This window comes from Magnolia sinica, chromosome 2 (assembly GCF_029962835.1).
Source record: "Magnolia sinica isolate HGM2019 chromosome 2, MsV1, whole genome shotgun sequence".
In the NCBI taxonomy this organism is placed as follows: domain Eukaryota; kingdom Viridiplantae; phylum Streptophyta; class Magnoliopsida; order Magnoliales; family Magnoliaceae; genus Magnolia; species Magnolia sinica.
The window spans coordinates 139600024-139611409 of record NC_080574.1 but is presented as its reverse complement, the minus strand read 5'-3'; positions in this window follow the sequence as shown (position 1 = coordinate 139611409).

Sequence of the window (11386 nt, the reverse complement as noted above, 5' to 3'; positions counted from 1 at the left end):
TCAACCCAATCTCAGTCAATTTGATCATTCATTTTAATTGAATGGTCATGAACCAATAAAAGGATATTTTATTTTATTTTGTTTTATGTTTGAAATATTTTATACTTGTAATTACACTAACATTGTGCATTAATTCTGATATGCTTTTGCATGTGTCGTCCATCTGCGATGAGCATTGGCCTCGAGCTTGGATCGACAGTATTAAATTAAAACCTCCTATATGTAAATGGGATGTATTTGCTTTAAAACAACCCAATGAGTCTCATAACAGTCTCGAAGTACTTCTCTTATCTCAAAATGAAACATTGGGTTAGGAATGTGTATTTTAGGTCTCACAAAAATAAAAAAGCCTGCTCCCTTTGTCGATCTAATTCGTTCATATGATTCGAGACTCATTGGTCATTAGAGGGCGTTGATTATTCATCCGAGACTGTTATAGCCATCAATAGAGATAACGGTGGTCTTTCCTCTTGGAGATATTTCCTCTAATGTGGTTCAACCCTTGATATCTTGTTCCCTTATATTTGGAGTCATGTCCTGAATTTATTTCCCACAGCAAATGGTCATACCAGATTTCAAAGGAGATGAATCGTGAATCTCTTTTTCTTTCTTTTTTTAAGGTCCAAAAAGTTATATGAACTCTAAAAAGGCTAATTTTAGGATATTTTAAATTATTTATGGTAGTTATGTTAGCCCGATGGGAGCACGAACCTTGAAGGTAGTAAAGACCGTGAGATTATTGTGCCACCCTATGGGACTCACTCCAACGAGTATCTAGCGTCATTCCATTGAGTTTCCCGTGACATGTTCAATTTATATTTTCTCAATAAGGAGTGTACTTTTATATGACAATTGTCCATTCTGTAGGGTCCCACAGTGAATATCAACGGTCCACAACCAATATTAGTGAAACATAGTGAATATCAACGATACAATCTAAATATTAGCGGTCTACAATGAATATCCATTCGATGTGCAATTTTTTAGCAAATATCGGTGATCCACTATGGTGATCCTAGTGGAAATGTACATCTTATATCCTTCAAAATAACAATGGAAATCTATTTTAGATTGTTATGCTATTATTCTAAGTCCAATAGCCCCAACCTTTTCCTTATACATGATAGCGCTCTGGCCTATATGTCACAATTATAATGGAAAGTTAGTATATGAATGAGAGGATTGGTCTTAAAGGGTGACGATTCTAAGATGGTCATTTTGAGCAGTGAAATTAAATACAAAGATCTTGTATTCAATATAAATAATATTATAAACACAACACCCGAAGATTATGCGATATGCGGTGCGAATGTAATGACCTTGGAGTGTGAAGTCAAGATGATAGTACGTAGTATCGCAGCTATGGGGTCCATCACAAGGGACTTCTAACCAAACCACTTATACCTAAATTTAGATAGTCGGACTTAATGTGGTAAACTCCGATCTCGGGTTAGTCGCGCACTCCAACCGAAATCCTAACCATTGTGAAGGTACAGTAACAAATAGTTGCACCACCATGATAGTGAATGAATGAATGAATGAGTATGCAATTCGCTCAATAAGTCCACATATCGATACTTCATCTCTGGGATCATCAGGGTTTAGTACACTCTAAATGGCAATGCCGCTCTCCCACCACATAATCCAAGTGAGCGTAAGAAACCTCACTATCCGTCGGCCAATATCTGTCAATACTTATTCGGCATGTCGATAGCGAACCCATTCACGAGTGGTCAAACTTACTAGCAATGCCCCCTACGCTTGGGCGGGTAAGGCCACACCCCTCCCAACCGACAACAACACAGTGGGAGACGCGCCTCCTAGTATTCGGCACTTGGCGCTCATGTATCCACTCGGTCGAGACGTTAAGGCGTCCTCCGGTACCAAGAGGATTTAGGAATTTTCACATAGGGCCATCTATGGCGGCCGATGTTAGAACAAATTTTCGATGTCCCATCCGGTCATCCACGATATGCCTTGAAGCCTACGACCCGATGTCGTTAGGGCATACAATATCATAACACAATGCAAGTTGCATGAGTCATACAATCCATCTATGCATAATCCTGCGCATGTCGTACGCTCATGTGAGATAACCTCCACCTATCGGAGAGTCTCATAACAACCTAGCCAATAACATATGCAATGGTCAATCACATCTCATAACAAACATGCATATGATGCGTATGGGCATGTATCATGATGCTATGCTGTCACATACTCATAATCGGTATCCACGATCGGCTTCAACAATGTGGACATTTAACCAACATTGCCCCCAGGGAATGGTCCAATAGAGCCAAACATATAATGGGCCCACGGTCCCACACATAGACCTAATATACAACACAATGGGCCTTGCTCAAAGCCACATATACACAGCAGGTGGGCCCTGCTCATGGGCCTCGAATACATCAAATGGGCCATGCCTCATGGGCCTATTACATATCACAATGGGCCTCGCCCATAGGCCACTAATACATCACATGGGCCTTGCCCATGGACCTCAAGTACATCACAATGGGCCCCATCACATAGACTTCCTACTCATCACATTAGGTCTTAAACACGGGCTGCGTATACATTATATAGGTATCAACAATAGGCCTTGGTAATCGAAATCGGCCTTAACAATCGGATTCGACACTCGGAACCGGCCTCGATACTCGGCCTCGGCAATTAGAATCGGCCGATACAATCGGTTTCGATGAGAATGGGCCTAACTAGGCGTAAGGGAAGGTCACCATGCGGGCGTTTAACCATCATTACCTAAAAATGTGGACATTCAACCAACATTATTCCCAAATAGTGGTCCACATAAAGTCAAACATAAGGTGGGCCCAAATATCCAACAAGTGGCCTCAAATAGTCATCATAGGTGAGCCTTACACATGCAGCACGTGGGCCTACATATCACGGCGGGTTGATACATTGGGCCGCACCATTGGCCTAATATATACATCACGGTGGGTCTCATCATCGGGTCGCACCAATGAGCCTCATATCCAACAAGTGGGCCGCATCAATGAGCCGCACTAATGGGCCTTATACACATAAAGTTGGGCCTCGATAACTGGGTTGGAAACATATCACAATGGGCCACGACATACGGGCTGAAAATACGTCATAATGGGCCTCAACCCATGGGCCGAAAATACATCTCAGTGGGCCTTACCAAATGGGCCATAAACACATCCTAATGGGCCTCAACCATGGGCCTCTAACATATCATAACGGGCCACAACCATGGGCCTCAATATACATCGCAATGGCCTGCAACCCATGGGCCTCACATACATCATGTGGGCCGCAATACACGGGCCTCAGATACATCCCAATGGGCCCCAACACCTGGACCGGGTATACATCATATTGGGCCTCGAACATGGGCCATATATACATCACATTGGGCCTCGCCATCTGGGCCTTAAATACGTACATCACGTGGGGGTCACATGAATGGACGGTGTGAATATACAACATATATATCACGGTGGGTCCCACTATGATATGGGTCTCCCAGGAAGGTGGAGGGTTTGTAGATCACGATGAGAGCTAGGATTACATCTAAAATCATTTCAATAGTTGTAGGTGCAACATGTGCATCACTGTACACAATCACTCTATGGGGGTACATGGCTCACTAATGGTAATCAACATTGTCCAAATTTTGCCCATGTGAATCAACACCTTCCAGACATTGCCCAACACCATCCAAACACTCTGGACGGTGTGGATACGAAACATACATCGAGGTGGGGTCCGCAGCACCGCCCAAACACTATTCGGCACCGTCCAAGCATGTCCAGCACTGTCCAGATCATCTGGACGGTGTGGATGAAACAAATACATCACTGTGGTCCCCACGTGGGTCCCACAACATATACATGTATATATGTATTATAATAATAATAATAATAATAATATAATACTATCATTATATCTGACCAGCGCCTAGCCCTGGACGGGCGGCCTGGATACAAAATATATACATCACGTGGGCTCAAAATACATCATATCGGGCCTTATCAAGTGGGCCCCAAATATATCAAATCGGCCTCATCAAATGAGCCCCTATAAATATCAAGGTGGGCCTCAACAACGGGCCACAAATACATCAAGGTGGGCCTCCTCAAATGGGCCTTATAAATATCAAGGTGGGTCTCCTCAAATGGGCCTTATAAATATCAAGGTGGGCCTCAACAAACCGCCACACAAATGGGCCCCAGGTATATCAAATCGGCCACACCCAAATTATAAGTGGTGACAATGATTTCCACCATTAAAATTCCCAAGGCCCACGATAACATTTATTTCCCATCCAATCTGATCATAAGGTCACAATGACCTGAGAGGGATTTTAATGGTGGACGGTCAAACCCATCGATTTCTATAGTGTGGTCCACCTAATCCTAGATCTGTCTTATTTTTTAGTCTCAAGCCTAAGATAAGCTTTCAAAATGGTTGGACAGATTGGATGAAACACATACATCATGGTGGGTGTCATAAAGGCCCACCATCATGTATACATTATATAATATAATATATAAATGATATAATATATATATATATATATATATATATATATATATATAAATATCATAGGTGTAGCCCACACGTGGGGTGGGTCCCATATAGATGGACGGCATGGATGAAACATATACCACATGGTGGGTTCCCCCTGCTGTCCAACAGCCAGCTAAAATGGCTGGACGACATATATAAAACACATACATTTTGGTGGGGTCCACTAGCCATCCAGCAGTGGACGGTGTGAATAGAACACATACATCTAGGTGGGTTCCACCGTCCACAGCAGTGGACAGTGTGAATAGAACACATACATCACTATGGGTCCCACGTAGGGCCCACCATAATGTTTATATGCCATCCAATCCGTTGATAAAGTCAAGTGGACCCAGATGAATAGGAAAAACAACCAAAACTTCTGTGACCTAGAAAAGGGTTTTAATGGCTGACGTTCAATCCCGCTGTTTCCTATGATGCGGGCCACCTGAGCTTCGAATAGGGCTGATTTTTGAGGTGAGGCCCACTGCCCTAACGGGCCATCAAATGCATGGTGTTGATGTGGGATCCACATCACGGTGGGGCCCGGTCCCAGCCTTTTCTGCCCACGCAGTCGCAGGGTGCTACCAGCGTCCTCTGCCAACAGCAGCAGCAGACGCTGTTGTTATTATTATTATTTTTTTGAAAAATCATGTATTTTGGGGATTTTCATATGTGGGGCCCACATCAGGTGGATCCACCCCACCCATTGCACTCTACGGCTCAAGAAAGTCCCATTGAGCCCAATATTTGATGTGTTTTGGGGCACAGAACATCAGGTGGGTTTCCAATGGTGAAAATACTATTCTTCGTACTAGGGCCCGCCAGAAAGCCAGTTTAGCTTCATCTATTGGCTCAACGCCAAAAATGAGCTAGAGAATGGAATGGATGGCGTGGATTAACTTCATACATCAAGGTGGGGCCTACATGAACAACCCACCCCAAAATCTCACTCATATTTATTATATATTATTTTATTATTTTCTTTTCGTTAGCTTGTGAGTACATACCCAAGTCAGTACACGCACTCCATGTTAGCCACCACACTCTAACCAGCGTCCAGAACCCTGGACGACATGGATAAACACATCATTGTGGTGGGTCCCATATGGACGTGGCCCACACATCAAGGTGGGTCCCACATGTGGAGACCACGGCTGGTGGGTTCCACGCAGATGTGGCCCACTTGAGTAAGATCAATATGATATTTGTGTCTTCCCTTCACCCGGAAGGTAGGGCTCACATGGCTTGGACGGCCATGGGGTCCATTTGATGGACGGTTGGACATGACATCGCTCATTGAGTGGGCCACAAAATAAAGGGAGGGAGAGAGAAAGAGAGAAAGAAGCACCCACCTCTAGATCAACTCCTTCTTCCGCCTATGCAATCTAGAGCTCCAAGGGGACAATTTCGACGGTTGAGATGATGATCTAAGGGTTGGATTGGGTGGTAGGAAGGTGGGCCACACAAGCTCTCCCATGGAAGCTTGCTTGGACGTGGGATGCTTGCTTGGAGAATGAGAGAGATGAGAGAGAGAGGTGTAAGAGAGAGAGATGGGTGTGATGGGTGTGATGTGTACTTGTGTAAGAGAGAGTTGACTTTAGGGGAGGGGTGGTTGTACTTGGGGATGGGTGAGTGATGGAGTGTGATGTGTACTTTGATTGATGGGATTAATGTGATGGATTCTTGGCATTGCAATGTGCGACATTCTCCTCGAATTGAATGCGGGCCCATATATCCTTGCATGAGTATTGCCTCAGCGAGCGAGACGCGGCGTCGGAACTGTGGCGATGACGCAGTCGCAAAGGTATAGGTCTCGGGGTAATGCACGTGTACATGCCACACCGTTTGATGGTTATAATGTGCCAACTTTTAAATTTTTGGATAGCCAAGACCACACAAACACCCTTTCACTGGAACATGCAGACATTCCTTCGACATCAAACAATGTACCCATTTAAGATTTGACGATTGACAGATTTGATGCGTTGATTATTCAATCTCCGTCACGTGAAGAGTACACGAACATCCCCCCACTAGTTGATACATATGTATGTAGCTCATCAACTAATGCACCTATACAAGTTCCATTATTCCACGATTTTGATGACCAAGTTTTTGATTGTTGGATAGTCACCTACCCAAATATCCTTTCACCGGATCGTTCAGATATCCCTGACCCATCAAGGAATAGACCTGTTCAAGATCTGAAACTTGATATCTTAGATGCATCAACTTGTCATTTTTCGTCTCATGAAGAGTGCAGATGTGCACTCTGAGGATACCTCCACGTTTTAGCAATCCAGGCAAGTGACATGTTTTATCGCATCGCAAAATGATTTTGTAATATATGAAAGACAGTATTAAATTAAAAAATAATTCTATTTACATAAGACCACTTATATTAACAGATGACTGCTGATATTCATTGTGGACCGTTAATATTGACAGCAGACCACTAATATTCACTATGGACTGTGTATATTGACAATGGACTGCTAATATTATTTGTAGTCATTTGTTAATATCTGCGATCCAAAGTGAATTCCACTAATATTCACTGTGGACCGCAAGTAATATCAGTGGGCCACTGATATTACTTGCGGTCCACAAAGAATATCAACAATCCTCATTCATTGCAAACCGTGGATATTAACATTGAATTGTTGATATTATTTGCAGACCATGGTGAATATTAGTGATCCGTTGTTAATGTCAGTGATCCATAATGAATTTTAGTGATATTCATTGTGGACCGCGGTTATTAACAGTGACTCGCTGATATTATCTGCGGTCCATGGTGAATATCAATGGTTTGTTGTTCATAACCGCGGTCCATAGTGAATATCAATAATTCACAGTGAATATTTGTGATCCATGTGGTCCCATCATTCATACAATAAGAAAAATCCATAACATCAATAAATAAATTACCATACCTTCACCCCTTTCACAAACTCCCATCACGCGCTCTTTTCTTTCACAAACTCCTACCATTTATGCCCACCAACAAAAACAAAATAAATATATAAACCCGAAAAACTTACCTTTGCTTACCATAACTTCCATTTCGCATATTGTTGCCAGAAAACTTTAAAAAACATTTATTTATTATTTATTTATTTATTTTTAAAAGCCATAAAGTGGTCTAAATTTTGTTGGAGCTTTACCAAAGTTTTTTGTCGTTGTTTGGAGAATGTGGAGTTTGGCCATACAATTAACAACTATCGAAGAAACTTCAGCTTTGCATGGTCTTAAGAACTAGAAAAAATAAAATAATAATAATAATAACAATGAAGAAGAAACGGCCAAATAGCCTTTTGTAACAAGGACTCCATATTTTGAATACATCCATATCTTATGTAGGGCCCATTGGGTTATCCTGAAGCAAATCTATCATGTTTATATGTAAAGGGTTTTAATTTTATATCATTTGTTCAAATTTAAAGGAAAAACTCATTATGAATGGACCACGCAGGAGAAAACAATTTATAATTAATGTATAACAATAGTGTAGTTGCGGGCTATAAGAACTTTAAATAGAAAAATAGAGAGAAAAAAAAAAACACTTATTCAAGTTCAATGTCTATTGAATTAAAATGAACCAATCAATTGACTAAGGAATAGGCCAAATTTCAATTTTTGACCGGGCCCATGTACATTTTTTAAAAAGATTATTCTCTTTAGGGCCCATTTGGTCCGACGGATTGGAAGGGATTGGAAGTTAAATCCCGGGATTGGCGGAGTGTGCCAAACATACTGAGTGACCTGATTCTGGGATATAGCAATCCTATGGATCTTAAGACAGTCCACTGACAACACCATCATTACCTTTAAATCCCATCCAATCCACCTTAATCCGTTCAAATTTGCCCAGGACCTATTTGGTTGGAGGGTGGTTCGAGGGATTGGAAGGGATGGGAAGGTTTAATCTCAGGATTGGCTAGGTGTGCCAACTAGACTCGATATTGCAAACTCGGGATATAGCAATCCCACGGATCTTAAGACAATCCACTGACAACACCGTCATTACCTTGAAATCCATGCCATCCACCCTAATACCATCGGGTGTGTTTGGGCGGTGGGATTGGGTGGGATGGGATTCAAAAAACATAATTATTACCCATGGCTGGGGTTGTCCCCTGTTGCCATGGGATAAGATTAATTTCATACTTTGTTGGTAATATGGTGGTACATTGAATGGATATACCCACTATCATTTAAAATTACTGAGAATAACACACGTGTGTTATATCTAAATCGTTCATTTATTTTGTAACCTTATTTTATGGCCTAAAAATGAGGTAGATCTAAAACTTATATGTGGCCCCAAAGAAGTTTTCAATGGTAAGTATTCAATCCCCGTTGCTTTCTATGATGGGGTCTACTTGAACTTTAGATTTACTTGATTTTTTGGCCCATGCTCTAAAATAATCTCAAAAAATGAGTGGACGGTGTGGATATAACCCACACATCATGGTGGGACCTACACAACTTGCTAACATTGAGTGAAATTAGCAAGGACCCAATGCAATTCCTTCTAAACTAATTCCCACCTGATTCCATTCTTCCCAAACATGGACTGGAATTGGCACAAGACCAAATGAATCCCACCTAATTCCTTCCAACCCCACCGCCCGTACACGCCCTTAAATCCCTTCCCATCCACACGGCCAAACGGGCCCTTAAGTGAGAACCCGCCGTATGGGGCACAACTTAACGAAGGAATATTTTAATCTTTCCAAACTTAAAAATTAAAAATAAATAAATAAAAAAAGAAGTATATTCAGGTTATACATTCTGAAGTTTGGTCCACGTAGAGTCCGGTTGAGACCACGTACGGAGTCATCGAAAAAAAAGAAGAAGAAACCCGATTATTCTCCGTTCCTCGTTGAAGTATGTTCGCATGTGGATATTTGCGATTCGCATCTATGCGCCCGCACGGTACCTTGTAGAGTCGTGGATCCTCGGAATGCCATTATGTTGTTGCCCCCTTCGGTGGACACTGCTGAGCAAGACAATATCTCCCGTTTGATTTGTGGCTGCGTGATAGATAAGTCGAAAGAGAAATGCAACAACGGCACACATTCACGAAAGAGATGATCCATAGCTCAAGTCGTAGACTGAGTGAAAGATACCTAACAATATTGTGTATCGATTCCCCACTGTTTCATGTGGTATGGCCCGCCCCAAGTGGTCTGGATTACTGATCCATGGACTCCACTTGAGCATACTGAGCAAAGCCTCTGGTTGGTGGAGGATTCTGTAATTCTTCTTTCTCACCGTCGGATAGCGATATCAGTTGGTTACGAGTTTCCAAACAAAGCAAGAGGGTCCACTAATTGGACGGTTCAGATCCATCACCAATGGCCATTCACCGCGGGTTTGAGACATCTAGTGGCATTCACATTGCATCTGTGATCTGGCAGATCCTTGCAACCCATATAAGGGGTGGATTAGGTGAGACCCGGACTCACCCATGACAGTACGGCCATCACCAGGGGCCACCTTTTTTTTTGTTTTTTTTGTTAGCTTGTTAGTACACCCCACTGTCAGTTGACACTTCACTGTTAGCCACCCCACTAGGTATCCGTACCAAGACCTCTGTTAAAACGAGGTCAGGCAGAAAACAATGGGGATTGACAGTTAACAAGCCACGTAAATTTTAGATCAAGCTGATATTTGTTTTATCCCATCATTCAGGCTCATGTGATCTTATCAACATATTGGATGGCAAATAAACACTACAAAAGTATTAAAGTATGCCCTAAGAAGTTTTTAATGGGAGGACATTCAATCACCAGAGTATCCTAGAATATGGTCCACTTTAGATTTGGATCTTCAGTTTTTTGGATGATGCCCTAAAATGATATGAAAAAATGGATGAACAGTAATACATACCTAAAAGTAGGTGTGCAGGGTCGCATGGGATCTCACATAATCCGCTCCCATTTGATAATGATATAGCTTGAAAGTATTGGACGCTGGAATCTCCTCGCCAACTTATTGGCAGCCACGGAATGGATGCAGATTAGCTGCAGTTGTCTTATCTTAGGGTATGAGCCCAAACATAAAGCTAATCTAAAACAAAGCTCGCGTAGACCACACCATTACAAACTATTTTGCTGGTTAGAGATTGTATCGAAGCTAATATTTGTGTTTTCCCTTCATCCACACCCAATAGATAAAATCAAAGCTGATATTTGTGTTTTTCCTTCATCCATGCCCGACAGATAAAATCACATCACTTGAATAGTACTATCCAGACAAAAATTGATCAGGTACAATATAGTATCTTAAGTTACCAGGCAGCTATTTAACTCCTACAAGGGTCCGGCTACATGGCTTAGTGGTAGATACTGTGTTTTGATATAAAGGTTATGGGCTTTGGAGCTCACGTGGTGTGAGTGCATGCGTGTGTAAAATAAAAGAAAAACTCTCACTTGTAACATACCTAGAATATCCCATCCATATAAAAGCTGGGCCACTCCATGGTGATAGTGTGATGCAAAAAAATCAGAATGATCAACTCATTGGGGGTGTCACACATGTTGTGTCATACCATAGGTTGTCCACTAATATTTACACTGTGGCCTATGTATGCCTGAATCAGCCTTATTTTTATACCAAGTTATCATCAGGATATTCTACGGATTTAACACATTGGTCAAGGAAATGGTTGTGTCTTGACTCATGATCTAAGTGGCTGTATATTACTTCTTTATCCAAACTTTTCCATATTATCTGATATGTTGTTTGCAATTCTATCAGTAAAGCATCCCCCATGGTTCAAAACATCTTAATACATATCACTACATTG